At 36.8% G+C, this 27,814-nt stretch overlaps 2 long non-coding RNA genes across 5 annotated transcripts; one reads left to right on the top strand and one right to left on the bottom strand.

Moving 5' to 3' along the window:
- Nucleotides 1-917: 917 nt before the first annotated feature.
- Nucleotides 918-3,785, bottom strand: LOC131006503 (uncharacterized). 4 transcript variants are annotated; one of them, XR_009095557.1, is made up of 6 exons: nucleotides 3,179-3,785; nucleotides 2,696-2,852; nucleotides 2,178-2,248; nucleotides 2,027-2,094; nucleotides 1,450-1,514; nucleotides 918-1,273 (listed from the first exon to the last, which is right to left on the bottom strand). It is a non-coding gene; the product is annotated as an uncharacterized LOC131006503 (long non-coding RNA). The 4 variants fall into 4 exon arrangements; XR_009095558.1 differs by having other exon boundaries at nucleotides 1,450-1,774; nucleotides 2,696-2,793; nucleotides 3,179-3,784; XR_009095559.1 differs by having other exon boundaries at nucleotides 2,188-2,248; nucleotides 2,696-2,793; nucleotides 3,179-3,776.
- Nucleotides 3,786-20,938: 17,153 nt separating this feature from the next.
- LOC131006502 (uncharacterized) lies at nucleotides 20,939-27,454 on the top strand. Its single transcript, XR_009095555.1, has 2 exons — nucleotides 20,939-21,143; nucleotides 27,174-27,454. It is a non-coding gene; the product is annotated as an uncharacterized LOC131006502 (long non-coding RNA).
- Nucleotides 27,455-27,814: the final 360 nt, after the last annotated feature.

The following is a 27,814-nucleotide window of genomic DNA, read 5'->3' as shown; positions in this document are numbered from 1 at the left end:
GTGGGACCCTTTCTCCACTACATCAAAATCATCATCAATTTTATTAAATCCCGTGCCCAGCCAAAGTGGTACACTTTTGGCGGACGGAGGGAGTATTTGCTACCCATACCCACGACATGCGGATATCCGCCACCCGTCGAATATCCACCAACCCACTATCCATCAAATACCTGTCACCCGTTACTCGTCGGATACCTGCCACCAACTACGTCAGATACCCGCCAAGGCTTGAGAGATGTATAACTCATACTAATTTAATATTAGGAATATTAAATAACAACATATTAACAAACTAAAAAAGAAGTGAAAATAATATAGAGCAATGCGAAAACATAATAATAAATGTTCGATTTATTATAATCATGTATGGCTAATAATAATACCAAAACAAAACATCCTAATTAATAATAATATCACAAATTATTATAGCTATAATTCTTATTATTATTATCACCAATTAAATAAGATGACCCACTTGATCTTGATCTTTGATTGTGTTCGAGGAGTTGTCACTTTCGCACTTATTGTTGTGTTTCTTTTTTCCAACATAACTTGGAATAATTATAAAAATGATGTTTTCTCTAGTAGGACTAATTATGAGATAGATGCATGATATAAATTGAAATTTTACTATTTTTTGAGCAGCCGATAACTCATCGAGCACTGCAATATACTTGAGATATATACTAAATCACAAATATTTAGTAAAATAGTGATAAATATTAGTTGAATAATAGAATAATTGAGGAATCAAAGTAATAATCAATTACATTAAAAAGCAAAAGAAAAACACACAGCTTAAATTAAAAAATTCTCATTTGTGATTCTAGAGAATGTTAAAATCACCCTAGCAAAGTTGTCTTTCTGCATCAAAGAAAAACAATCATTAGTAGTATAATTTAGTCTACATGAATTAATTGTATAACTCAAAACTTTTATAAACATAGATGCCAACCAACAGATTGATAAATCAATCTAATGCAAAAAAAATTCAATCATCTCTAACTGCCAACTATTGTTGATACGTTCTCATTTATTGTGAGATAACAACAGATAACCAACTAAGCATTAACCAACACAGCTTTGTTCTTACGCTAATGGAATAAATGACCAAAAACCAGCAACATAAAAAGAAGCTAATTGAATAATTGCACATAAGCTTTACAGAAAAGGTTCAAAACCAGGGGCACGTCTGTCCATTAGGAGACGTACAATGTATTCTCTCGGCATATTAGGAAGTTGCATGGCAAAGATGTTTTTCAATCATATCAGCCTGTAAAAGTACACACAAGGTTATTGAATCAAGCTCTGATTTCCTTGTGAGAAAAGTTACAACAATTCGAGTTTAGCAGATGCCACAACCTAAAGGAACATAGACCAAATTTTCAATTCCATCAAACGTAAACATAATAAGGTTTGAGAGAGAGAGATAGCAGCAAAAGTAATTACCAGATCATGTGTTTATCAACACCATCATTGGACATGCATACAAATTTGAGGCTTCCTGCTTCTTCCTACAAATTTTGGGAAAATGTCACCCGCATAAATTGCACACTTGGTTTGGATGGGGAAGGGGGATGCATGAAGAAATTAAAGAAGACCATCTATAAATAAGAAAAACATAAATTTAAAGTACAGACCAGGGTCCAACCTATCAAGAAAATCAGTAGTGAGTAGAGCATAGTTATGCTAACTGAAACTGTTGAAAGAATCAAAATCCACATCATCACTATAACATCACCTCAAAATCCATATCATATGCTACATCCAAGATCTGATCAAACACCCACAATAATAATCCAACAAAAATTAACACTAATTCTTGCATTCATATGTACAACAATCTTATACTATTAAAACAATGATCATACACCTTAAAGCACAGAAAAATTAATCAAAACAGAAAATCCAAACTGAAGAAGTAATCACAACTGATATCAAGATCTACGCATCCAAATCCACAATTCGACCTTATCCACAATAAAAAATTCAAACTTTTTGATACAAACGATGACGAATCAATTACCTTCCCCCAATTAAGAGCCAATAGTCCTTGTTGGTGCTGTGCTTGGAGACCTCAGCCAAAGTAAAAACCTTAGACATTTGAATCAATTTGAAGAAAAACAGAATTCATAAGCATACAAAAAAGAAACAAAGCAAAAGAAGAAGAAGGTTACCTTGCTTTACCTGTTGCCGCGTTCAAAATTTTTACTAAGGGGCTCTTTGTCTTCATTTTTCTTGTGGTTACCTAGCAAAATGAATCCAAACTATTAATAAGATACCAAACTATTCACTAATAAAAGGGTTTGTAGCATTCTTGGACGCAGAAGAAGAAAATAACTGCCTCCTGTTCTCGTGAACCTTCAAGTTCTGGTAATAAAAGTGTGATTGAAACTTTACAAAATATAAAAGTTACTGCAGTTCTGGTAAGCATGTATATTCATGCATTTCATTTTGTCACCAGAATAAGAGGTTGGTTGCAAGAATTTAAGAACAACAAAGAATATTCCACTATCTAAAGTCTCGAATTCTTGAAGCACAAACTAACTTGAGAACAACCCAACCCATAACACAAAGTTTCTAACTCAAAGTTTCAAAGTACACATACAAACCCTTTCAAAACTCTTTCCAAAATTTGTTAATTATTTTTGTTAATTCAGTAAATTACAGCCAACCACAAATTAAGAAAACTTACCTAATTGCAAATTGGTGGGGAGAGTTCGATGAGGCTGTGAAGCAGCAACGGCGAGGATGGGCGACGACGACGGTGGTGGCGGGGCAGAGTTTGGCATTCTGTGTTTATAATCCTCTCAGATTAGATTCTCTCAGCAAGAAGAAAGTAGAATGTGCTCCTGTAAAACTCAATGTGGCAATAAAATTTCTCATTCAAACTAATGAATTTAAGCTAAAATGTAGGTTATAAAGTTTCCATTGTTAAATCTAAACCCTAAGAATTTGCTGATTATTAATCAATAGGTAAATCTTTCCAAATTTTCATATTTCTAAAATTTAGTACTAATCATAATGAAATGTAATCTTTCCTAACATAATAATTTTCCATTGTTAAATCTAAACCCTAAAAATTGGCAGATTATTGATCGATCTTTCCAAAATTTCATTATTCTAAAATTGAGCACTAATCATAGTCAATAATTACATTTCCTAATTGAATACTTACCATGGCGAGGTGGCGGACTGTGTCGATCTCGGCGGTGGCCGGCGCGGCGAAGCGAATCGCAGCGGGAGGCAGAATGAAGAAATTGGTGGAGTGGGAGGCAGATCGGAGCAGATCTCTGGCGATTGCGGTAGCGGCGTTGACGCGAATCGCGACGGAAGAGAGGGAGAAATTGCTACGCGGAGACAGGAAGAAGGGGCCGCGGTGGCAGATCGGAGTAGATCTCTGGCGATTGCGGCAGCGGCGGTGACGCGAATCGCGGCGGAAGAGAGGGAGAAATTGCTACGTGGAAACAGGAAGGAGGGGCCACGGTGCCGAGTTGGGGCCGGAGTAATCGCCGCGGGAGAGGGGAGAGGCTGGTGTGGAGCTGCAGAAATAATAGATAAACGAAGGGGAGGGATTCACGGCGGAGGAAGGAGGGGCGGCGCTGATTCAGACGGGGGAGGGGAGAGTAGTGTGGAGACGGGAGGTGGTTGAGGGGAATTGAATTTGGGGAGGAGAGATACTTAATTTTGTGTTTTAAGAATTAAAGTAAGATATGCCATGTAGGATATATTTTGCCACATAGGATGACTAATATTATGCCAGAAGCTCTAGAATTGCAGGGATTTTAAATCTTGAATTCTTAGATAGGCCACGTAGGACCCCGGATTAAGGAGAGCGCAGGATTCCTTAATCGTATTATATATTGATGATTGTATTCAATTTTTGTGAAATATTTTTGTCCGCGATTTTACTCGTCCAATATTAATTGTACAATTCCAATTGTCATATATATTTTTTAAGATTATTTAAATTTGTAAATAGTAATTATTTAAAATATTATTTAAGAAATTTCTCTTTCAAAATTGTGAATTGAATCCAATAATAGAAACTCCAAATTGAATATTTGAATTGTACTGTTTAAAATACAGTTTAAAAAATATAAACGAATATCATTTTTTTTCAAATATTCGTGAATAATTGTACAAATAGAATTCAAACTGCAAATAAGATTCAATTTATTTACATCCCTAACACCCGATTTTGGAGTCCGTTTCATTATATAAGCTCTCTTTATCAAATTATGTTTTAATTTTACGTAATGTTCTTTAGTAATTGTATAATTTGTTATTTTGTATAAATGGTGAACTATATAAATACATTCGATGCGCAGACAATAATAAAATAAATATATAAATACTAATAAAAAATGAACACGTACTACATATGTATGTTAGAAATATTATCATTGTTTTCCAATACAACTATATTATAATTTTTGTATAAATCGATATTTACGTAATAGTTATATATTACAAATACAACTAAAAATATATTATGTATAAATAATCACTTATGTATGTTGTGAGAATAATGTCATACATAGAAATGGATGTAATGTTGTTAATAGTGTCACACATCAACAACATTCTTCAATTGTTTCAAAAAGTTGTGCAATATATTTTAAAGTATTAGTAAAATTGAAAATAAAGATCATAAAAAATATATAAAAAATCGAAAACCAAATCACATTAATACAGTTTGGTTTGAAATGGTTTTGATACTAATATAGTTTGGTTTGATTTTAAAAAAAATATATCAAACCGTATTTTACGCTTTGGTTTGGTTTTGATGTCAACCCGCACCAAACCAAACCGCGAACACCCCTGTCCCTAATATTTTATAATTTAATTTTTTATAGTTATATTTTTTCCTTTTCAACTATAATTTTGTATTTTGTATCTCTACGATTAGAATAATGTAATAATAATAATAATTATTATTATTATTATCATTATTATTATTATTAATTGATAAATTTATGGAAATTTTTAAATAATATTAAAAATCTTGAATTAAAAATAGTTAACTATAGATAATGACATTAAGTAAGTTTTTTATTAATAATTCAAACATATTATGTCTTACATAAAATTATATATTTCATATGAATAAACTATTATTTATAGGTGAAAAAAAGAAATAAATCAAGATTATTGATTAAATTGTTGGAAACATTTATAATGAAATCATGTGATTTATTATTTAAGATAAAAAAATATATCAAAATCATTTTGGCTTTAGGACCAAAACCAACATAGAAGCTCATAGAAGAAGAGGAAAATAGATTAATCATATACAATTAAATTAGTTTAATTTTTTTTCCCAACATTGTCATTACTTTATCTTTTTCCTTATAACTTTAGTCATTTATTATGGTTTTTGCCAGATTTTATCTCTCTTTAATTTTTATTCATTTTTTAATCAAATAGATGTAACTAAAAAAATTGAAATAATCAAAATAAGTAAAATTTAATTTCTTGATCGAAATCTTTCAATCAAAAGGAAAAATGAAACTGAAATAATTAGTAAAACATAATTAAACTTAGTGAGTTAGTTAATTAATTAGTACAATATATTTATGGTAAAAAGTTAATTAATTAGTAGAGTATATTTATGGTAAAAAGTTCTTTAATTATTGTGTAAAGATACAAGTTTGACTTTACTCATTTTTACCTAAACAAACGATTAGGGTATATATGTAAAACATTATATCAGTTAATTAGCATTAATTAAGTATTAATAATTATATAAAGAAAATGACTAAAATGTCCTATTATGTATATACATAGTATGTATGAATAGCATCACTCAATTTGAAATTATAACCTTTGAAAAAGAAGTAATTTTTCTAATTCAAAAAAAAGGAAAAAGTAAGTAATTTTGTTGAAACTGCTTGCATACCTTAATTGTAAGATATAAAGATTAGATGCATCCGGGCTATAACGAGGATAATTCAATTAGTCCTATATGAGGGCACCCACGTCGGGGCTCTTCCATGCCCCTCGAGCCCCGGCCTTTGCACCCTGCAACTCTAACACCGTCTCTTGTCCTTGTGTCGGGTGCGAAGAGGAAAGGAAAGAGAAAGGTGCATGTTATGCACGTATCATTTAAAAAAATAAATTAAAACTTTTTACAAATTTTACGATTTTAATTTTAATAAAATATAGCTTCACATTTTATAGTATACTACACATGGTAGAGAAGCCTACGTACATCAATTTATTATATGAAAACACAGTTTGTGGCAAAATTATAATTAAAGAATCAATCAAATGGTATTTATAAAACTCAACAAATCTCATATATTTTCTCTCTCCTCTCTCCTTTCATCATAGGCATTCTTCAATTTTCTATGCTCTCTCTCTCATATTCTCTTTTTCATATTTTGATGATTTTTTTAAAAAATCAATTTTTATTTATCAAAAATATTCTATATATATATATATATATATATGCAAGATAAATGCAAGATCTTTGATTTGGTATCAAATAATTATTCAACTCTTTTATTAGCATTCTAATAATATAATTTATTTTCCTACTTATCAATTGAAGCTTTTCTAATAAGATGACATAGGTAATGAACTAACTTAGAAAAAATAATTTTATTCATGATTAGCTCATGTTTTAAAAATATATATTGTGATGTGAAAATTCTTTTTTTATTATTTCTTCGTTTCTTTTAATTTGAATGATGTGTTTATTCTATAATTTTTGGGAGGAAAATAAAGTTTTCCATCAAATAGATGGAAAATTAAAAACGATACTTTTCAAAATTATAAAATAAAAATTAAGGATCTTTACTGAGTAATTGATGTAGATTATTTTATTTTTTAAGAAAAAATAATTTACATTTACTTATATTCTAACTATATTTAATGTTTATTTTTTATTTATTTGATACATTATTTAATTTATTTATTTTTGATAAATTAACATGATTAAATAAAGAAATTTAAAGGCCGCGCCACAAGGGGCTCGAACCTAAGACCTTCGGTTTTAGACATTAATCCTTAATCGCTTAACCGATACACACACTATATCGTTTAATTTTGATGCAAAACTATGTTCCCCGTGCATCGCACGGGCGAATGTACTAGTTGTAGAAAAAATACACTTTTCAATGTGTGATTCAATACAAAATTAACTTAATGTAGCTTTTTTTTTTATAGTACACTACAGAAGCATACACTTTTCGATGTGTGATTCAAGAGTAGGTCTTGGGTGCGGTCAACCGCCCGCGTCATTTGCAACATGAATAAGACGTGTTAATGTAGAATTAATAGAATAAGTTACTAGTCTAGTGGGTAAGTCGTCTTACTTTCTACATAATGGCACTGGGTTTGAAACCCACTAGCTGTGTTTTATTTTTGTCACGTTTTTCTTTTATTTTTTTTAGATTACATTATTCCAAAGTTACTAGTCTAGTGGGTAAGTTGTCTTACTTTCTACATAATGGCACTGGGTTCGAAACCCACTAGCTGTGTTTTATTTTGTCAGCGTTTTTTCCTTTATTTTTTTGAATTACATTATTCCAAAGTTACTAGTCTAGTGGGTAAGTCGTCTTACTTTCTACACAATGCCACTGGGTTCGAGTCATCGTTTTTTCCTTTATTTTTTCAAATTACATTATTCCAAAGTTACTAGTCTAGTGGGTAAGTCGTCTTACTTTCTACACAATGCCACTGGGTTCGAAACCCACTAGCTGTGATTTATTTTGTTAGCTTTTTTTCCTTTATTTTTTTGAATTATAGTATTCCAAAGTTACTAGCCTAATGGGTAAGTCGTCTTACTTTCTACACAATGGCACTGGGTTCAAAACCCACTAGTTGTGTTTTATTTTGTCATCGTTTTTTCCTTTTTTTATTTCATTTTTTTTAATATCTTTGTCAGCGTTTTTTTCTCTATTTTTTTTAATTTCTTTTTTTCTATTGAACGTTTTTTTATATTTTTTTCAACGTTTGTATTTTTTTATTGAGTGGATTTTGAAAATAGCCACTTTGGAATAATAAATTTAAAAATTAACCACTAAAATAAAAAAATTAAAAATTAACCACACTTACCATTTTACCCTTGCATATAAAAATTTAAAAATTACCCACGAATTCACAACTATCATTAATTTGGTTGTGCATTCAAGCTTTAAAATTCGAATTCACAACTGAATAGCTAGTATTGGTTGTGAGTTCAAGTTTAAAGTTTGAATTCACAAATAAAAATAGTGTTAGTCGTGAATTCAAGTTTGAATTTACAACTAAAAATAGTGTTAGTAAGTTCCCTAGAAGTCTAGGGTTTCCGTTCTCTAGGTCAAACTAGGGTTTTGTTCTCCTTCGAGTTGTGGTTAGGGTTTTGCCCTCCTGGTCGGCGGCCCCTCGGTCCGGCAGTCTCCTCTGTCCCCCTGCTTCTTTCTCCCTCCCTGATCCTGTCCTTTCTCTGTCTTGGTGGTGCGGTTGTGTCTCTTCTTGTTTTTGTGTTTTCTGTGTTTGCAGGTTCATGGAACGTGGCGGATCCTCCCGGGGTTATGGGTTAGATGCTGATGTTGAGGAGCGCACTGATCGTGAGTCTGATATTGTGGAGATATCCCCTGACATTGTGGGGGAGGAGAATCTGAACTCTAAGCAAAATTATTGCTTGGTGGGCAAGCTTATATGTGTAAAGGCTCCGAATGGATTCCATCTTTTGGAAATCATGCATAAATCTTGGAAAACCCAAGAGGATTTTAGTGCGCGAGAATGGAGAAAGAATTTATTTATTTTCAATTTTCAGACTGATGAAGATCGGGAATGGGTTCTCCGACGTCAACCATGGCACTTCGATGGTCACTTGTTCGCCATCGCTCGGCTTAATGGATCTGAACAACCCTCCAACATCAAAATCGAAAGGAGTAGCTTCTGGGTGAGGGCTTATGATCTGCCCATGGCGTGCACCAGACCGGCGGTTTTAAGACATATTGCGAAGAAAATTGGTATAGTGGAAGAGATTGATACGGAAGCTAATTACTCCGGGTGTTTCGTCAGATTCAAAGTGGAGATTGATATAACAGTTCCCCTTCTTAGAGGAATAACTATATCCTTTGAAGGACAACAGCTTTGGGTACCACTCAAATATGAGAGCCTTCCGATCTACTGTTACCGTTGTGGGTTAATGGGTCACCATACAAGAGGGTGTGACAAAGAAAGAGAGGAAGACGACAATGGAAAACAGTTCGAAGACCTGCTTTACGGCCCTATATTAAAGGCTTCTCCACTCAAAAGGATCAGACCTTCACATAAATCCAAATCTCCACCTCGCCTTTTCAAACAACCCAACATCCCTCACACACCTGCTGGTATACCAAATGATCTCCAAGCTATCATCCTCTCAAAGAATAACAACCGAAAGCCCCGCCCTCCGCCTCTCTCTCTCAACCCTATCATTGATCATAAAACCTCACTAAACATGTCCTCTAAAACTGATGCAAACCCCAACCCCCCCACCCATGCACCCAACTCGCAGTCGAAAAAGCCAAACAAGTTTCTCCCACCTGTCAATATTCTGCACCCCACAGTCACCCCTAAAACCCATGAAACCACAGAGTCTACCATTACTGATATCATGGATTCTATTAACCAAAATCCGTCACCCTTAGACATGTCTGCTCCTAAACCCTCAGATACCCAACCCCCAGCTCGCTTCACTCCAACATCCGAAATCATGAAACTCCTAAAAATCTCCTCCCCTACCGATACCCCGCCTCCCCCACAGTCACCACGACAGCCTGTGAAAAAATGGAAACGTAATGCCCGTCTTTCCAACCACCCTCCCAGGCCTGAAACTTGCTCTCCCCATTCTGGACAGAAACGTTCCTTGCGCGAGGAGGAAGGGAACGTCTCTGCTAATACTATTATTGAAGCGGGTCTTCCCTCTAAACGACCCAGAGAAGATCTTCTTGATAATGATTCCCTCCCATATGCATCAACGGCGGAGATTGCCTCAAGGCAGTCCCGCCGGGCACAATGAATTCCTTGTTTTGGAACTGTCGGGGGCTTGGGAATCCTTCGACAGTTCGTCATCTTGTTTGGCTTTCCAAACAAAAGCGTCCCGAGGTGATTTTTCTTATGGAAACAAAACTTCTCTCCGAGGAATGGTCACCTATTCTGTTACAGATGGGTTTTTCTAACTTTGTTGCGGTTGATTGTGTTTGTTCGGCGAGGGGTCGAAGTGGTGGTTTATGCGTGATTTGGGCGGATGACTTAACAGTTCAGATGAAATCCTCTTCTTCCCATCATATCCTGATGAGTATTGATGATGGAGTCCATGGTTCTTGGGACTTTTGTGGTATCTATGGTTGGAGCAGAACTGAGGAGCACTCGCTGACTTGGGACCTTATGAGATCTTTGTTTCCTCAAGTGGCTGATAGGTGGATTTGTGGAGGAGATTTCAATGAGACGATGTTTCATTTTGAGAAAAGAGGTGGTAATCTCAAAGCTGATTCTCGACTTCTGAATTTCAGGGACACGGTGGAGATCTGAGGCCTCGTTGATCTTGGGTTTGTGGGTGAACCATTCACCTGGTCTAACAACCAAAAGGGACAGGACAACATTTTAGAGAGGATTGATCGCATTTTTGGGAGTGACGAATGGATTCATAACTTCCCAGATTATGAGGTTGCCCATCTCTTGCGTAAATCCAGTGACCATTGTCCGCTGTTTCTCTGTCTGGATAAGGGTGCTAATGAAGCTCAAGTTCGACCGAAACCGTTTCGGTTTGAAGCAATGTGGCTTCGTAATGATAGCTGTAAGCCGCTATGTGAAGCACTTTGGAGTTCTGGACCTGACTCCAGTTCGGTGGAAGGTATGAGTACGAAAATTGCAAACATAGGCCATGAACTTAAACTGTGGGAGAAGAAAGCTTTCGGCAATGTCAAGAAAAAGAGTGCTGAGATCAGGAAAAAGCTTGAGAAATTGCAGAGAACCTCATATGAGCCTTGGTCGAAAGATGAGCAGAAAATCCTTGAGAATGATCTTGATGAGTTGCTTAAACAGGAGGAGTTAATGTGGAAACAACGTTCGAGAGCTGATTGGTTGGCTAATGGGGACAGAAACACCGGTTTTTTCCATAAAGTTGCCGAGGGACGAAAGAAGCGGAATCATATCAGAGAAATTCAGAAAAGTGATGGCTGTGTGACTAGGAAAAATGAGGAGATGGATGATGTGTTTCGGTCCTACTTTCAGGAGCTCTTTACTTCGGGATCGACCAATAACCCTGGTGAGGTCCTCCGTTCCATTGAGCCGATAGTCACTGAAGATATGAACCGAGATCTTACACTCCCATTCACTGAGACTGAGATCGAATATGCTCTCAAGCAGATGCATCCTCTCAAGGCCCCCGGGCCGGATGGTATGCCTGTTATCTTTTATACTTCTTGTTGGTCTTCTGCTAAAATTGATATTGTTCCTTTGCTTCTTGACATTCTTAATTCTGAGTCATCTCCGAGACCTCTTAACTCAACCTTTATCTGTCTTATCCCAAAAAAGAAAAAGTGTGTCCACCCTTCTGATTTCCGCCCTATCAGTTTATGTAATGTGATTTATAAAATCGTTTCCAAAGTCATTAAAAATCGTCTCAAAGTCTGTCTCCCTTGTATTATTAATGAGAGTCAATCGGCTTTTGTCCCGGGTCGTCAAATCACTGATAATGCCCTCCTTGCGTTTGAGATTTTTCATATGATGAAACTGAACAAGGCAAAAAAACATGGGGTTTTCGCTTTTAAGCTCGATATGGCTAAGGCTTATGATCGTGTTGAGTGGGATTTTTTGGATTCCATTATGAGACACTTGGGTTTCTCTCCGAAGTTTGTTGATTTGATTATGCGTTGTGTTTCCTCTGTGTCGTTCCGTGTGCTTGTTAATGGTTACCCGGGTTCCTCCTTTGAGCCCAGCCGGGGTTTGAGACAGGGGGATCCCCTTTCTCCCTTTCTTTTTCTCTTTTGTGCAGAGGCTCTTTCTGGTTTACTACGCCAAGCTGAGACCCAGAGTTTGCTGCATGGGGCACGACTTTGTCGTTCTGCTCCGAGGGTGAATCATCTCATGTTTGCTGACGACTGTATCATCTTTGGAAGAGGGAACGCGAAGGAAGTGCAGGTGGTTAGTTCTATTTTGAGGAAGTATGAAGAGGTGTCAGGGCAAAAGGTCAACTTGGAAAAATCGACAATCTTCTTCATTTCTCAAACTCAATTGGCTGGTTTGCTGGGAGTATCAAGAGGAAATCAACGATCCACTTATCTGGGTATCCCGAGCACTGTGGGCAGATCAAAGACGGAGATTTTTCAAATGCTTGTGGACAGAACGAGAAAGAAAGCTAAAGATTGGAAAATGTGTTTCCTTTCGGGAGCAGGAAAGACTGTTCTCATTAAAGCAGTGCTCCAATCAATCCCATCCTATATAATGAGCTGCTTTGCTATACCGGATCAGATATGTCAACGTTTAAACAGTGTGGCAGCTCATTTCTTTTGGGGCCAAAAACATGAGGAAAAACGTATACATTGGAGAAGTTGGAAGAAGCTGTGTATGGCGAAGAGTGATGGAGGTTTAGGCTTTCGTGATATTAGCCTTTTTAATCAAGCGATGCTGGCCAAACAAGCTTGGAGGCTTCTTACAAATGATACTTCCCTTCTTGCCCGATCTCTTAAGGCCCGATACTTCCCTCGTAATGATTTGCTCCTTGCTAGTAATGCTCATAACCCATCTTTTGCATGGAAAAGTATTCTAGTGGGCAGAGACTTACTTGGGGCTGGTTTGGCGTGGAAATTGGGTAATGGGGATCGTATACGGATTGATATTGATCCTTGGCTACCTCATGGGAAAGGTCAGTTTACTTGTGCTAGGGTAATTGGTGAAGGAGCAGGCTTGTGTGCTAGAGACTTAATGAATGAGGATGACTACTCTTGGGATTTTAGAAAGCTGGAGGAAAATTTGGATCACAGAGATCGTTGGAAGATTATGGTGCAATTGAAAAGGCAGCCTCTCGAGAAGGATAAGCCCTTTTGGCCTAGAGGAAAGTTTAACTCGTACTCAGTTAAGTCCGGTTATCATCTTGCAGCGGAATTGCGAATGAGAAATGAAGCGTCTTCATCGTCTTCGCCTGGATGTCTTTGGAATTGGATTTGGAACCTTGATGTCATTCCAAAAGTGCGTCTCTTTATGTGGAAATGCCTTGTTGGAGCTATTCCTTCGGCGTCGGGTTTGAGAAGTAGAGGTGTTGACATTGATCCTGTTTGTCGACGTTGTGGCGAACATGAGGAAACGGTGGAATATGCACTCCGCGATTGCAAGTGGGCTGAGATGATTTGGGCAGTGTCCCCTATTCGCTTACAACCTATGCAGATGATCTGCTCTGTTGCTGAATGGTTCGAAAAAATTCGCAGCAACCCCCAGAAGGAGACTCATGCACAATTCGCCACTCTTGCATGGGCCATATGGTACGCGAGAAACTTGTTGGTCTTCCAACAAAAAGAGATGCCACATGTTGACTGTTTGGCGACTGCTCTCCGCGCTCAATGGACGTCCCCGGCGCTCACTTCCCAGACTCAGCGGCGAGTGTTACGAGTGGATTGCAGTCGGGAAGGTCAGGTTAAGGTGTCGAGCGATGTGGCGGTAAATGAGGGAGTGGGTATCGGTATTGGTGTGGTGATGAAAGATGGGGAGAACAATGTGATTGGATGTCGTTTCGGGTACAAGTTGGGAGTCTTCTCGGCCATTGAAGGTGAAGCGCTAGCGATGCTTGAAGGTTTCTCTCTTTGCCGAGAACGAGGGTTTACTGATGTCATCTTTGAGACTGATTGCCAATCCCTCTTCTGGCTGGTCTCTAAGAAGGAAGCCGATCTTTCTCATCTTGGTTCAACCTTGGATGCAATCTATGGGTCTTTAAGCTCTTATCGCCATGCAGTCTTCAGTTGGTCGCCTCGTGATAGCAATTTGGATGCACACAGATTAGCCTCTTTTGCTTTAAGTAATGCACTTCCCTTTTCTTCTGCTGTTAATCTCCCCTCTGATGTAAACTCTTTGTGATTGAGTTTAATGAAATCTGGTTCTCAAAAAAAAAAAAAAAATAGTGTTAGTCGTGAATTCGCGTGAATTCACAACTATAAAATATTGTTAGTCGTTAATTTAAGTTTTAAAGCATGAATTCACAACAAGAAATATTGTTAGTCGAGAGTTCAAGCTTTAAAACTCAAATTCACGACTACTTGAATTCACAACCAGCAATAGAGTTGGCTGAAATTTGAGCTTTTCAAACTCGAATTCACAACAAACACTAGCAATTCAGTTGTGAATTCATCAAATTAGTTGTGAATTCTAGTTTTAAAACTAAAATTCACAACTAAAACAACTAGTTGTGAATTCGAGCTTTAAAACTCGAATTCACAACCAACACTAATGATTCTGTTGTGAATTCATCGAGTTGGTTGTGAATTTTAGTTTTAGTTGTGAATTCATAGATCTGGTTGTGAATTCAAGAACATTAAGTTGTGAATTCATAGATCTAGTTGTAAATTCAAGAACACTGTGTTGTGAATTTATAGATCTGATTGTGAATTCAAGAATATTAATCAATTTTTTTATTTTTAAAATAAACTTCTAATCCTGAAAAAATCATCAGATGATATAGAGAGAGATCTACACTCCATTCAACACAAATAAATAGAAATTGCGATCTGCGACGGCGTTGTAGGCAAGACCTTCAACACTGGATCCCTCCTCTGTCTCTCCGGCACCAATCACTTTGATTCTACAACTATCACCGCGCTAAAGAGGCACATATCCACGGAATGCAGACTATGGTTTGCATCCCCACATTCGACGGCGTGCTGGAGCTCGGATCCGACCTCATCTTCACCGTGAGTTAGAATTGGAATTGGAATTTTGTAATACCCCGTTTCCCTGAGTTAAATTTAGAATTTATTTTCGAAATTTAGTAGTAAGATGATTCACGCCGGATATAAAGAAAACGATTTATTTTAATTCCAACAAACGATTTGCAAAATCATTTTTGTAAATGTTAGTCATTTAAATTCTTATGCATTTCATATTTATTTAAATTGAACATTAAGCATTTAGCATCTACACGAGCTATTTATTTAAGCAAACACTGAACGATTATTACAGTTTTCATAGTACAACCCGAAAGACTTTTTATTTTATTTTATTTTATTTTATTCTCACCTACTTCTCTCCCTCACCTAACACACACCCACCTACTACTCACCTACTCCCTCCCACACCCACCTACTCCCTCCTTTTTGCAAAGTTAACATCACTAAGACACTACCCACTCCCACCACCAACTCCCTGCAAAAAGCATGCCTACTGCAGCATACCCACTGATATACTTCACCCATCCTTTTCCACTTCTACTCAATCTCCCACACAATTTGCCATATTTCACTCTCACAAGGAAACCCAACGAACAAGTGCAGAGGTAAGAACTGCAATCATAATTTCATAATTTATTTCTTACAACACAAACTCTCCACCTCAATGAATATACCATATGTGAATCAATTTCAGCTACCACACAAATTCAAGCAAACCGACCCAGCCGAAACCTTTCTAAAGGTTTTACTTCTAAATCCTTATTCCATTTTATTGTAGTTCTTAATTGAGCCAAAAGCAAGGAGGCATAAGCATACATTCATTCATCTCATCGTCAGTGCATATCTTTTATGCATATCGAATTGAAGCACAGAGACACAAGCATACATTTATACATCATTCGAGTAATAAAAAAATAATTTGAGAAAAAGTTTGTAGCTTTGAATCTCCTTATTTCCATACTTGCTGTGTCGAGTCGGGTTGCTTGGTTGCTAGCTGAGAAAGTCGAGAGAATGAGGGAGAGGCCAGGGCACGGCGGCTCCGCCGCTGCTGTCCGGTCAAGGGTAGGGACGAGGGAGAGTCGAGGGTGATGTTCTGGTAAAGAGAGAGAGAGAGGAATTAGGGATCGGCGGCGGCGGTCTTCCAGCCGTGCAGTCGCCGGAAGATTAGAGAGAGGTGGAGCGATTTGAAGAGGGCGGTGCGGCTGGTAGCCGTGTCGACGCCCGGGGTTACAGAGGGAGTGTCAGAGATAACGGAACTGAAGGGGAGAACAGGGGGCTGAGACGGCGATGGCAGCTTGCTTCATCTGCTGCTGTCGGCCGGAGATCTGAGGGAGAGGCGGCGAGACAAGGGCTTGTCGCCGCTCTGAGCCGGGTTTGGGTAGAAATGAAGGCGGCGACCTTCATCGACTGGAGGCGCGTTCGCCGAAGACCGATAGAGAGGAAGGTGGAGCCTGTCGCTGTTGCTCCGGCAAGCTTCGGCGGCGGCCGGCGCTGCTGCCGTTCGCCGGAGAAGAGAAGAAGGTAGGGGAGGGGGAAGGCTGCTGCACAGCAGCAGCTGCGTGTGTGCGTGTGTTTGTGTTAGTGTGTGTGTTCTAAGAAAGGAAATAGGGAAGGAGATAGGTTTGGGCTGGGTTTTGGGCTTTGGGCTTGAACTCGGGCCGGTTTTTTTTAAATTGAGAGATGGGCCTCTGATTATTTGAGTTTGGGCAGCCCCTTGTATTAATTTACTTGGGCTGCGATTTTTATTTAGTAACTTGGGCTCAGTTTATTTAATTAAAACAGCTGGGCCTTGTTACTTGGATTGTGCAGATTTTTTTTTTAGTAAATGGACTGCATTATTTTATTAAATGGACTATACTTATATTAATTAATTGAACTATTAAATAGTTTAATTTATTTATTTAAAGAATAATTTGCATAATAATATTATTATTATTATGTGCATATACGATTAAGCATGAGATGATTTGCATAAGAATATTATATTATTATTATTATGTGCATATTTTAAGTAATTACTTACCATATGCTAAGTATGCATTTGCATCATGCAATAAAAGTATTTATGATTTAATTGGTTATTTATAATTCCAATTATTACAGAAAGATGAGTAAGAATATTGTTGGTGTTCTTAACTCAAGAGAAATGTTTTTAATTATTTATTCATTAAATTTTGAAAACCCGGCTAAGTGAATCATAGAATATTAAGCACTACACCATGACTTAAGATTAGAATTTAAGGAGACCTATTGAGAATAGATTTCTTGTAGGCTTTGAGCATCATGAGGATTAGCACTGCTATTCCGATTAAGAGATAACGTTAAACGACAGGCATTGCCTATACAGGTGGGCATTACTTTTACTATACGTATATAGAGATCCCCTGCGTGTCGTAGGCCTCTTATACGAATATATGCATGAGATGATTTTAACTGTTAATTTCAGTTTATTATTATGCCCAAATGATAAATGACTCTTATGAAATAAAAATGAAATGTTTATGAAATGAAATGAAATGTTTATGAAATGATTGACTGCCAAAAATGTTTATGTTTTTATATGTATCCTATCTGTGTTGGTTCGCCAACTTTAAAGGAAATCCAATTGGGATCCTATGCTAGACAAAGGTCGCTAGCTAGGGTTAACGTGTACACTTATGGAGACCGCGAGTCGCTTGCGACCGGTCTTGGCGTCCGTGGTAAGGAGGCCTCCTTCCCGGCGCGTGATAGAAAGGAACAGATATGGATCATATGAAGGAAAATGATCGGCCGATCGACTTTATGAAAATGAAAGAAATGTTTTAGTAAGCGCAGGTCTTTCAAGAAAACCCCTGTGTGTTACTGTTATGGCAGTTCAATTTATATATATGTTATGCATGAATGTATTTTCGGCTATGCCCACTGAGTATTTTTATACTCAGCCCTGCATGTATTTCTAAATGTGCAGGTTGAGCAGCTGATGGAATGGAATGATGTTGAGCGGGTGTTCCTTTGACATTTCAAGAAATGTAACCTTGAGTATACATCTTCATATGTATATCTCACACGTTTTCCGCTGCAAAACACTTTGATTAGGATAACTTTATGTTATGAAATTGTGACACGTGTTATTGGGTAACCCACCTTAATCAGTTCTCATTTATGTGTATGTTTTATAAGTATCCAAATAATCATATATGATCCTAGCATTTTATCTATGAGTGACATTTCCATATACTTTAATGTTAAGTAATTGTCCATTTCCATTTCTTATTGTTCACCCCAAGTCATAACCCCTGTTAACCCGTCATTGGGATAGTGGGCTGTGACAGAGTGGTATCAGAGCGGTTCGTTCGCTCTGGCCCTAGAAACCTTATTCTAAAGAGTCGAGTCTAGTTTGATTCTTTAGACTTACACGGGTTCATATGGCACCGCTCAACACTCCATTGCATCGTGCTCAATCAAGGAAAGAAGGTAACTGCAGTTTCAACGTTTTAAAGATGTTAATGTTCTAAAATGCTTCATGAATATGTTTATGTGAAGAGCAGGTTATGATGAAATGTTGAATGTTTTGCCTTTCATGGCATATTTTCGCAATCTAGGATGTTATGATCAGACGAATGATAGAAAAATTGACATATGTTTTCCCGGAGAACATAGATTGCTATAAGTTGCATGATCACAATTTTAAAAGAACATAGACTACTAGATTAGTAGGATATCTCTACAATCTAGATTCTTAAGGTGATGATGTAGAAGAATGAAAGAGAACTTAGAGCATTTCAGCTCCCTCAAGAAAACAATGATTCTTTTGAACTACAAAGAGGAATGGAAAGATATGTACGAGGTAAAGGAAAAACACAGAATGACGATACGCGACGAATTCAAGGTAAACGTTGCATCAAAGGTTGAACCATAGTCTCTACGTTCAAATGTTCAAGTACGACGGAATATCAAATCGACTTTTGCTACAGGATAGATTTTATGAATAGAGTGTTTTGCCTGTGTACGTATGTCTGTGTGTATATGTCTTAAGAGAGGTTTGGGGTTTGAGATCAATAGGATAGGGAACCTTAAGATAAGTTTAATTGTCATAATGAACTTATGTTTTGTTATGTATAGTATGTTCATGGCCCTTCAAGTTCGGGACGATGTTTCTCGTGTGACTGGGAGGTGATGATGTTGGACCTGGCCAGTCCACATGATCCAAATCTCAGTAGACGTCTTTTGGGTTGAAAACCCATGTGTTTCAACTTTCGGTTGAAAAGCCAGATGGGTTCATACTCGAGGTCATTTTGTTCGACCTAGTAGTTAATCATTTCATACCCTCTGGTCATTCTTTTGATTCTCTTGAACAATTTCTACAACACCTTGTTTTGATGTTGTGTTGAGTTTGAGCCTTGCAACTCGTGAGTTGTCATAATAGATCCCCTTGTTTGATAAGACCAAGAAATGTTAGTCTACCGATGTAGTATACTACCCAAACTATGACTTCATATAATTGTGTCTCATTGTGATTGGTTGAGATTAGTTTTTGTCCTATAAATGATATCGACCACTCATTATGATAGAAATTCAGAGTCCAAGCTAAGACCGTAATATAGTGTTCGAGTACGAGGACTTAAGTTAATTGGTCTATGATAGTTTTAAGATAAATTCATAGGAAAGTGTTATTCATGTGATAGGTAACAAGAAATGGGTTGATGACTATTTTAGTCTTTGGAAAAAAGAATACCCCGTAGATGAGCCCTAGGAATGAGGTAGGAGCAAAATGAACCGCCGAAAAAGGACGAGGGAACTTATTCTCAAGTAAATCTCGTGTATATAAATTGGAATTAGGAATCCAATTGATATGAGGAGAGACCCGAATCTATTCTAGATCGGAAAGTTAAAGTACTAAGGAATAAGTCGATACCCTTAGTAATAGTTCTTTGGAAGCACTATGATCAAGAAAAGGCGATGTGGGAACTCGATTCTAGCATGAATGAGAAGTACCCAGAATTATTTTCTGTGGTACAAATTTCGTGACGAAATTTCTTTTAAAGTGGATAGTATGTCATACCCCGACTTTTAATCCCTGATTAAGGGCTTAATTATTAATAATTAGGATTCGGCATCCATTTATAATAAAAACTGGTTTGATTTATCTGATGTGATTTAATCATTATATATGTGTTTTAATGTGCTTAGTTAAAGGAAAATTTTTATAAATGTGGTGCATAAGTTTTAATTGGTGAGTTAAGTGTATTTATATGAGCCATATGAATTTTAAATTATGCATGAAGTCATGAGTTTTATCTAAATTTGACAGTACATGTAACACCCCGTACTTTTCCCTATGTTGTGAGATAGTGTCTTAACACTATTGAGAATACTGAGATGTCTGAGAGATTGACTGTCCTATTAAGAAAATAGGAATAATGAGTTGGAAATAGAGTCGAGAAAGAAAGAGTGAAAAACCTTGATAAAAAAAAAAAAAAAATCGGTCGGAGAGACGTCTAGTTTGTCTGTGTTTGCCGACTGCTTTGACGTGATATTATGTGAAATTACGTGACTGATTGATTATGTGAGTTTTGTTACGTATGTCATTGTGAGCAAGTTATTATGATTTTTATTTGATAACCTTAGCACTTGGAATTTTAATTAAGTTTTCAAAGCAAGTGCAATTTATTTTTACCGAGAAATCAAAGAATGTCGGTTTATGAAAATTTTTCCAAACAAAATATTTTCAAATTATTTTTCCTATGATGAGGAATATTATAATTGAGTGAGTGCACTAATATTAGTGTCATATTTATTTTAAATATTGGTCACAAGAGTTTTGTAGCATTGCATTAATTAGTAATTAGTCTTTTATGATTTTGTTAATGTAGCTTAATACATGATTTATTCTAGACTACACAACCTTACACACACATGATTATTTTAATCTAATAAGCATGTGATTAATTTCCTTATTGAAGTGGACGTGTAGTATGAAGATGAAGGGAAGGGATTAGTGTATAGGGGGGACGAGTATTAAATGGTGAATAGTGTTTGGTCTCCAATCATCCTTCCTAAGCAAGACAAATTCACTTCATTTCCCTCATTTTCTTCATCATTCGGCCACTCTCAATTTCTCTCCCTCTCTTCCGATTTTGCTCCAAAAGATCACCATAGATGAATCACCAAAGCTTCCAAGTTCACATCAAGATCAATTCCTCCACCAAATCAACATAAACACCTTTCAATTCTTGAAGATTTCAAGAGGACCGTGGGGTTTGGTTTGAAGAGTGAGAAAGGAAAACTTTGATCTTTGTTTAATCTTGGGTAAGTGATTCTTATTTTTATAGATCTAGATTGTATGATGTTATATGTGAGTATATGATCATGATTGAGCAAGAAAATCACCCAACTTATTTCTATGAAATTTTCGAAAATTAGGGGCTTGAAACCCTACGAAATTTTGTTGTTTGTTTTCTTGAATTGGCTTGAGTTATATGATGATTGATGATTATTGAGTTAATATATATGAATATCTTGATGATTAGCCATGAGATATAGATTTTTCTATTAGGTTAGTTTACCTAAAATTGGGATGTTGAGATCCTATGGATCAATTGATGTATTGATGATGGATTTGAGTTTATGAGATGATTTAGATGATTAATGATGGATGAGATTGAAGCTTGAGGTTGAGAGGTGAAAAATGAAAAGTGTTAGTTTGAGGAAGAAGATGACATACATGTGTATCTATATGTGATCTTGTTTTATGATGTTGATTTGTGCTAATTGGTAACCTAGGATGTTAGATCTATGATTTGATCAATAGGTTATACATGATTAGTGATATTTTCAAAAGAGTTTAGTTTAATAAAAATTAGGACTTTTTGCCTATGTGTTATTAAAGTGATTTTGGCTTAAGATATATGTATTTGAGCATGATATTAGTGTATAATTATGTTTGAGTAAGTCTTTTGTTGGCTAAGAAAATTTTTGACTTAGTTTAGTTTATATGAGTTTTTGAGTTTTCATATTTTGAGAAGTCGATGATTGATAAAATGAGGTTTAATTGCTTTATGACCATTATGTGAAAGTTTGTCATGTTTTATTAAGAGTTTTATGATGATACATGAAGTTTCATTAGAGTTTAGTACATGATAAAAGGGAATCTATATGTGTATAATGATTTATATGATGAATGAGATCATGTTTGAATAATTGAGTAATTTTGTGCATGAAAATGAAAAGAGAATTTTAATGATGCGTTCATTGAAACGTTTTACTAGAGATTTGAGGTTATGATGTAAGAAGAGAGTCAAGATTTGAGTATGATGAGCATTATAATGTGCTTGAATGTTTGTGAGTGTTATATGTGTTTAAAATGAGCTTTGATGAGTTTCCTTGAAGGAATGTTGAGTTGAGTATTTTAAGAGTTTGAGATGAGATTGTGGTGAATTTCGTAGGCCTACTGACCTACTGTGATCGACGGTTTTTCAATGTTAAAAAGCTTTGAAAAGTTTATACCAAGTCTCTACATGAGTATTGAGAACATCGGTAAAATTTCAAATGATTTGGACTTCGTTTACTATTTTTATAAAATACAAAACCGAAACTGCACATTACTACCGAGAGTTTCAGAGAGCAGGGGAAAGAGTCATTCATTTCCAGTAGCTTCCTGTGTGATCTAGCTTTCCAAACTTTTATGATATTAACCTTATTGTGTTAGCTAGATATCCACAAAATTTGAGCCCAGTTTGACAACATTTACTATTTTTCAAAAATCCAAGTTTTCGATTGCTCAAAACTGCCGAATATGGTAGACTGTAGTAAAACAGTCATATCTCCTACAATATTTGGAGTTTTTTTTACTCTATTTTTTTTTTATGAAAATAGACTCGAAGACCTTTCTTTTGGTATGAGTCTCGAGTCCAGGAGGTGTCGAAGTAAGAACAGGTTAGATTTTGAAGTTGAGTCAGTGTAAAAACAGAGCATGTTTTGATAATGTTTGATTGTGTTTTCTTATATGCCTTATGTGATTGTGTTGTCTATGTGTTGAATGAGATTGGACAAGCCTTATATGAGAGATAAATCGAGACTTAGTACCATGATTTTCTTGAAACTTATCCTTGAACTTAAGGATTTGAGATGAGTGGAGAGTTTATATAGAGATGAGTAAAGAGATAGAATATGAGATAGAGCATGAGTTAAGGCTTTATGAGTATGGATTTTAAAAGGATTAAAATGTTTTAAATCAATTCCTTTTTAATGGAGTTTAAAATGCTTATTTAAGTCATTTATAAATGAATAATGAGAAATGCGTAAAGAAGTTCGTAAATGAATCGCGGCATGAGATTTTCAATTTCCCTAGTAAACTAAGGAGATATTATGAAGGAACAAACAATGAACGAGACTCTCACCACCGAGTCACTACAACAATTGGAGAAGGAAAAAGTTCACGCACAAACAAGATATGTACACCACCTCAAGATGGAGGTAAAGAAAAAGGAAATGGAAGGAAAGCACTAGAACTAAACTTAAGGTATAACCCAACCCCAAGGCTAGTAGGCTCAAGCTAAGAGAGTGAATGCTTTGGCTAAAGTGCCAGAAGCTACAGTAAGAATAAAGTTGGAACACCACCACAATGGAAACTTAGAAACCCCCATTAAATAATCATTTGGAAATGAGAAAATGAGTTTACATGACAGAAGGAGTACCATTAATCTTTAAGTGAAAGTTACCAAGATAATGAGAAAAGTTTGATGTTAGAATTTCCTAGTCAAATCTGAGAAGGTGACTTAGGACAAAGGAAACAATTAAGGTAGTTCACCACTTTACTAAGATGAAGTGGGTGAAAGAATGTTGTTAGGTCCTGAACTGGTCCAACAGATGATTGAGAAAGTCGACCACATCAAGCAAAGAATCAAAGAAACTCAAGATAGACAAAAGTCTTACGCCGATAAACGCCGATCGGAATTAGAATTTAATGTTGGGGATCGAGTTTTCCTCAAAGTCTCTCCCTCAAAGGGAGTTATACGTTTCGAAAAGAGGGGCAAGTTACGACCCCGTTATATAGGACCTTTTGAGATCCTAGACAAGTTAGGCCTTTGTAGTCTATAAGTTGGCTCTGCCACCAAGCATTGTGGATGTATACAATACGTATAACACCTCGCAATTAAGAAAGCATGTGATTAAGTAAGATAAAGTAGTCCTAGCCAGGACCTAAGTTGTGATGAGAAATCAGTCCAGATACTTGATCGCAAGATTTAAGTTTTACGAGGCAATAATATTGTTCTCGTCATGTAGTGGAACCATCACAGGATGGAAAAGGCCACAAAAGAGATGAATGAAACGAATGACTAGTGTCACAAGATAGAATACCAGATATGCAATTCCGAGGATAGAATTTTTATAAGGAAGGAGGAATGTAATACCCCGTTTCCCTGAGTTAAATTTAGAATTTATTTTCGAAATTTAGTAGTAAGATGATTCACGCCGGATATAAAGAAAACGATTTATTTTAATTCCAACAAACGATTTGCAAAATCATTTTTGTAAATGTTAGTCATTTAAATTCTTATGCATTTCATATTTATTTAAATTGAACATTAAGCATTTAGCATCTACACGAGCTATTTATTTAAGCAAACACTGAACGATTATTACAGTTTTCATAGTACAACCCGAAAGACTTTTTATTTTATTTTATTTTATTTTATTCTCACCTACTTCTCTCCCTCACCTAACACACACCCACCTACTACTTACCTACTCCCTCCCACACCCACCTACTCTCTCCTTTTTGCAAAGTTAACATCACTAAGACACTACCCACTCCCACCACCAACTCCCTGCAAAAAGCATGCCTACTGCAGCACACCCACTGATATACTTCACCCATCCCTTCCACTTCTACTCAATCTCCCACACAATTTGTCATATTTCACTCTCACAAGGAAACCCAACGAACAAGTGCAGAGGTAAGAACTGCAATCATAATTTCATAATTTATTTCTTACAACACAAACTCTCCACCTCAATGAATATACCATATGTGAATCAATTTCAGCTACCACACAAATTCAAGCAAACCGACCCAGCCGAAACCTTTCTAAAGGTTTTACTTCTAAATCCTTATTCCATTTTATTGTAGTTCTTAATTGAGCCAAAAGCAAGGAGGCATAAGCATACATTCATTCATCTCATCGTCAGTGAATATCTTTTATGCATATCGAATTGAAGCACAGAGACACAAGCATACATTTATACATCATTCGAGTAATAAAAAAATAATTTGAGAAAAAGTTTGTAGCTTTGAATCTCCTTATTTCCATACTTGCTGTGTCGAGTCGGGTTGCTTGGTTGCTAGCTGAGAAAGTCGAGAGAATGAGGGAGAGGCCAGGGCACGGCGGCTCCGCCGCTGCTGTCCGGTCAAGGGCAGGGACGAGGGAGAGTCGAGGGTGATGTTCTGGTAAAGAGAGAGAGAGAGGAATTAGGGATCGGCGGCGGCGGTCTTCCAGCCGTGCAGTCGCCGGAAGATTAGAGAGAGGTGGAGCGATTTGAAGAGGGCGGTGCGGCTGGTAGCCGTGTCGACGCCCGGGGTTACAGAGGGAGTGTCGGAGATAACGGAACTGAAGGGGAGAATAGGGGGCTGAGACGGCGATGGCAGCTTGCTTCATCTGCTGCTGTCGGCCGGAGATCTGAGGGAGAGGCGGCGAGGCAAGGGCTTGTCGCCGCTCTGAGCCGGGTTTGGGTAGAAATGAAGGCGGCGACCTTCATCGACTGGAGGCGCGTTCGCCGAAGACCGATAGAGAGGAAGGTGGAGCCTGTCGCTGTTGCTCCGGCAAGCTTCGGCGGCGGCGGAAATTTCGAGGGAGAGGGATGGCGGCGGCGGCGGCCGGCGCTGCTGCCGTCCGCCGGAGAAGAGAAGAAGGTGAGGGAGGGGGGAAGGCTGCTGCACAGCAGCAGCTGCGTGTGTGCGTGTGTTTGTGTTAGTGTGTGTTGTGTGTGTGTTCTAAGAAAGGAAATAGGGAAGGAGATAGGTTTGGGCTGGGTTTTGGGCTTTGGGCTTGAACTCGGGCCGGTTTTTTTTAAATTGAGAGATGGGCCTCTGATTATTTGAGTTTGGGCAGCCCCTTGTATTAATTTACTTGGGCTGCGATTTTTATTTAGTAACTTGGGCTCAGTTTATTTAATTAAAACAGCTGGGCCTTGTTACTTGGATTGTGCAGATTTTTTGTTAGTAAATGGACTGCATTATTTTATTAAATGGACTATACTTATATTAATTAATTGAACTATTAAATAGTTTAATTTATTTATTTAAAGAATAATTTGCATAATAATATTATTATTATTATGTGCATATACGATTAAGCATGAGATGATTTGCATAAGAATATTATATTATTATTATGTGCATATTTTAAGTAATTACTTACCATATGCTAAGTATGCATTTGCATCATGCAATAAAAGTATTTATGATTTAATTGGTTATTTATAATTCCAATTATTACAGAAAGATGAGTAAGAATATTGTTGGTGTTCTTAACTCAAGAGAAATGTTTTTAATTATTTAGTCATTAAATTTTGAAAATCCGGCTAAGTGAATCATAGAATATTAAGCACTACACCATGACTTAAGATTAGAATTTAAGGAGACCTATTGAGAATAGATTTCTTGTAGGCTTTGAGCATCATGAGGATTAGCACTGCTATTCCGATTCAGAGATAACGTTAAACGACAGGCATTGCCTATACAGGTGGGCATTACTTTTACTATACGTATATAGAGATCCCCTGCGTGTCGTAGGCCTCTTATACGAATATATGCATGAGATGATTTTAACTGTTAATTTCAGTTTATTATTATGCCCAAATGATAAATGACTTTTATGAAATAAAAATGAAATGTTTATGAAATGAAATGTTTATGAAATGATTGACTGCCAAAAATGTTTATGTTTTTATATGTATCCTATCTGTGTTGGTTCGCCAACTTTAAAGGAAATCCAATTGGGATCCTATGCTAGACAAAGGTCGCTAGCTAGGGTTAACGTGTACACTTATGGAGACCGCGAGTCGCTTGCGACCGGTCTTGGCGTCCGTGGTAAGGAGGCCTCCTTCCCGGCGCGTGATAGAAAGGAACAGATATGGATCATATGAAGGAAAATGATCGGCCGATGGACTTTATGAAAATGAAAGAAATGTTTTAGTAAGCGCAGGTCTTTCAAGAAAACCCCTGTGTGTTACTGTTATGGCAGTTCAATTTATATATATGTTATGCATGAATGTATTTTCGGCTATGCCCACTGAGTATTTTTATACTCAGCCCTGCATGTATTTCTAAATGTGCAGGTTGAGCAGCTGATGGAATGGAATGATGTTGAGCGGGTGTTCCTTTGACATTTCAAGAAATGTAACCTTGAGTATACATCTTCATATGTATATCTCACACGTTTTCCGCTGCAAAACACTTTGATTAGGATAACTTTATGTTATGAAATTGTGACACGTGTTATTGGGTAACCCACCTTAATCAGTTCTCATTTATGTGTATGTTTTATAAGTATCCAAATAATCATATATGATCCTAGCATTTTATCTATGAGTGACATTTCCATATACTTTAATGTTAAGTAATTTTCCATTTCCATTTCTTATTGTTCACCCCAAGTCATAACCCCTGTTAACCCGTCATTGGGATAGTGGGCTGTGACAAATTTAGTGCAGCAAGTGCAGTGCAGACTATGGTGTGCATCCCCACATTGGAATTGGAAATTAGTACCACCACCATGTGATGTGCGTACAGAGAGAGGAGAAAGTGCGAGATAGAGAAGAGAGAGAGAGAGAGAGAGGAGAAGTGTGATGTCCGTACAGAGAGAGAAAGAGAAAAATAGGAGAGAGAAAGGAGAGAGAGGCAGAGACAGAGACCGTGCACTCTAGAGAAAGAGAGAGATGAGATTTGTGATATTTTTTTTGAAAATTGGTAGTGTATT

The sequence above is a fragment of the Salvia miltiorrhiza genome, chromosome 1 (genome assembly GCF_028751815.1).
Source record: "Salvia miltiorrhiza cultivar Shanhuang (shh) chromosome 1, IMPLAD_Smil_shh, whole genome shotgun sequence".
NCBI classification, from domain to species: domain Eukaryota; kingdom Viridiplantae; phylum Streptophyta; class Magnoliopsida; order Lamiales; family Lamiaceae; genus Salvia; species Salvia miltiorrhiza.
Note: the sequence above shows the minus strand (reverse complement) of the source record. Positions and strands in the feature narration are given on the sequence as shown.